The sequence below is a fragment of the Priapulus caudatus genome, unplaced genomic scaffold, assembly GCF_000485595.1.
Source record: "Priapulus caudatus unplaced genomic scaffold, Priapulus_caudatus-5.0.1 Scaffold222, whole genome shotgun sequence".
Classification (NCBI taxonomy): domain Eukaryota; kingdom Metazoa; phylum Priapulida; class Priapulimorpha; order Priapulimorphida; family Priapulidae; genus Priapulus; species Priapulus caudatus.
In genome coordinates, this window is record NW_014577283.1 from 424,510 (window position 1) to 427,416 (window position 2,907).

General features: G+C 46.0%; 1 protein-coding gene across 1 annotated transcript in view; it reads right to left on the bottom strand.

The window, feature by feature from the left end:
* LOC106807554 (multidrug resistance-associated protein 5-like) overlaps positions 1–2,907 on the bottom strand; it is an 82,711-nt gene that overhangs the window by 8,229 nt on the left and 71,575 nt on the right. The gene's annotated exons all lie outside the window — the stretch shown is intronic.

Below are 2,907 nucleotides of genomic sequence, written 5' to 3' on the forward strand. Positions count from 1 at the left end.
TCTAGCTGGTGATGACACGTGGCTGTGCTGCGTGACCTAATCATAATCCTAGCCTTAACTCTAAATATAACCCCGGCTATATTATATTATATTAAATTATATTATATTATATTATATTATATTAATACTATACTATACTATACTATACTATACTATACTATACTATACTATACTATACTCTATACTATACTATACTATACTATACTATACTATACTATACTATACTATACTATACTATTAGTATAGTATAGTATAGTATAGTATAGTATAGTATAGTATAGTATAGTATAGTATAGTATAGTATAGTATAGTATAGTATAGTATAGTATAGTATAGTATAGTACCTACACTATACTATACTATACTATAGTATACTATATTATATTATATTATAATATTTTTATTATATAACATATACCCCTTCCCATAACCTGACCATATTTCTAGCCATGACATTACCATAACTCTTACCATATACCAAACCCATACATTTACCTTTACTCTCACCCTTTACCATAACCCTAACCCTTACACTAACCCTTATGACAACACTAACCATAACCATTACACTAATCAGCATAGCCATAGCACTAATTTTACCCCTAACCCTAACCCTCATCTAAAACAAAGAATACAAAACGCGAATCACAATCGATCTCCTCTTATCTACTATCCTTATCTACTATCTACTATCCCTATCTATCTCTTACCTACTATGATACTATCTCCTCTTATCTACACTTATCTCCTAATTTTGTAGAAATTTCAACATTACTATTACGACGGCGCTGCTGCTGCTGTTGCTGCTGCTACTACTACTGCTGCCGCTGTCGCTGCTGCTGCCGCCGCCGCTGCTGTTACTGCTGCTACTACGGCTGCTACCACTAGTTCTGTTGCTACCAGCACTATCACACGACATCCCCTCACAACGTGGATGTCCTTGATGACACCAGGCTCACTACACTCACCCTCACCTGTTGTATCCCTTTGCCAGTCACCCACGCCCTTTAAGTCACCTTTAACTGCCTCTCCCCCTCCCACCCCCACTCACCTATAACCACCCCTCACCAACGCTCTTCCACTCACCTCTAACAGCCCCTCCCCCTCCATTCACCTCCCTCCCTCATTTCCCTCCTTCTCTCCTCACCCACACCCCCTCCACTCAGTTTTAACTGTCCCTCACTCCCCTCACTCTCTCCTTACCCACACCCATCCATTCAGTTGTAACTGCCCCTCACCCCCACCCTCTCCACCTAACTTCAACTGTCCCTCACCCTCCCCCTCTTTTCTCATTCACCACCTCCCTTCACTCAGCTTCAACTACCCCTCCCCCCTCACCCCTCCTCTCTCCACTCACTACCTCTCTCCACTCAGCTTCAACTACCCCTCCCCCCTCACCCCTCCTCCTCACCACTCACTATCTCTCTCCACTCAGCTTCAACTACCCTCCCCTCCCCCGCTTCTCCTCACTCACATATCTCTCTCCACTCAGCTTCAAACCTGGCTCCTCTCCCCCTCACGCCTCCCTTGCGCTCCTCATCAGCGACACTCATACTACTCTCCACTCAGCTTCAACTAACGCCCCCGCCCTCACGCCTGCCTCATCAGCGCACATTACCGTCGCTCGTCCCAGCTTCAACTTACCCTCCCCTCACCCTCACCCGCTCCCCCTCCTGCTCCTCCACTCAGCTTCAACTAGCCCTCCCGCCCCGCTGCCACGGCGTCGGCCCTCCTCCTCATCACTCACATATCCTCTCTGTCCATCAGTCTAACTACCCTGCGTCCCCTCACCCCTCCTCCTCATCACTCCATCTAGCTCTCTCCACTCAGCTTCAACTGCTCCTCTCCCCCCTCACCCCTCCTCCTTACTCACTACTACTCTCCACTCACCCGTCCATCGCTCATCACGAGGATACGGTCGTAGTCGAGCACAGTGTTGATGCGGTGAGCGATCGTGAGCAGGGTGCAGCCCGCAACGCGCCTCCTTGATCGTCGCCTGTATGAGCGGCGTCCGTCTCTGTGTCGATGGCCGCCGTAGCCTCATCCAACATCAGAACCTGCATCACAATCACGTTTGCTTCTCAGGAGATGACGTGCGCATTCAAACAATACAACGACGAAACGACGAGAGTGACATGTGTCTAGAGCCGAATTATTATTCGCGATCATGTAGATTTATCAGGCTATGAGATACTATAAACAAAACCATACGTACCGCGACACACTACCAGCAGACGCGACGCACACCGCAACGCACGCAGCCCACACAACACCACACTACGCACCACACTGACAAACGGGCACACTACGACAACAAACAAACAAAACAAAAAAACGTGGCCAGAAACAAATACTCTTAGCAAATCCTTGTCTGTACAGTCACATGAACTTATCAGTAGATGCAATACATGTTTCAGGAGTCAAAAACTCGATGGGATCACAGCCACAATACTCTTATCAAATGTTTCCCTGCCACAGTCCAGACAGCCATGATGAACTTAATCAGTATGCAATACGCCCGCTTCAAGGTCAAAACTGTGGGCCCCAACAAAGAATATCTCTTTGTCAAATGTTTCGTGCAGGCAGTCACTGAACTTATCAGTTAAGCAATACATGTTGTCAGAGTTAAACGATGGTAATGCCAGAGCCAACTACTGTTTTGTCAAATGTTCCTGCATTCACCATGAACTTATGCAGTATCTAATACATGTTTCAGAAGTCAAAACTGATAAAGTCATTACATCAAATAGCGCTTTGTCCAAACGTTCGGTGCACAGGCCCCATGAACTTATCAGTATGCAATACATGTTTCCAGAGGTCAAAACCGAATGGGAACCAGACCACAAATACTTTTTTGTCAAAATTTTCCCTTGTCCAAGATTTTCACGTTTCCCGTTGGATCCAAAC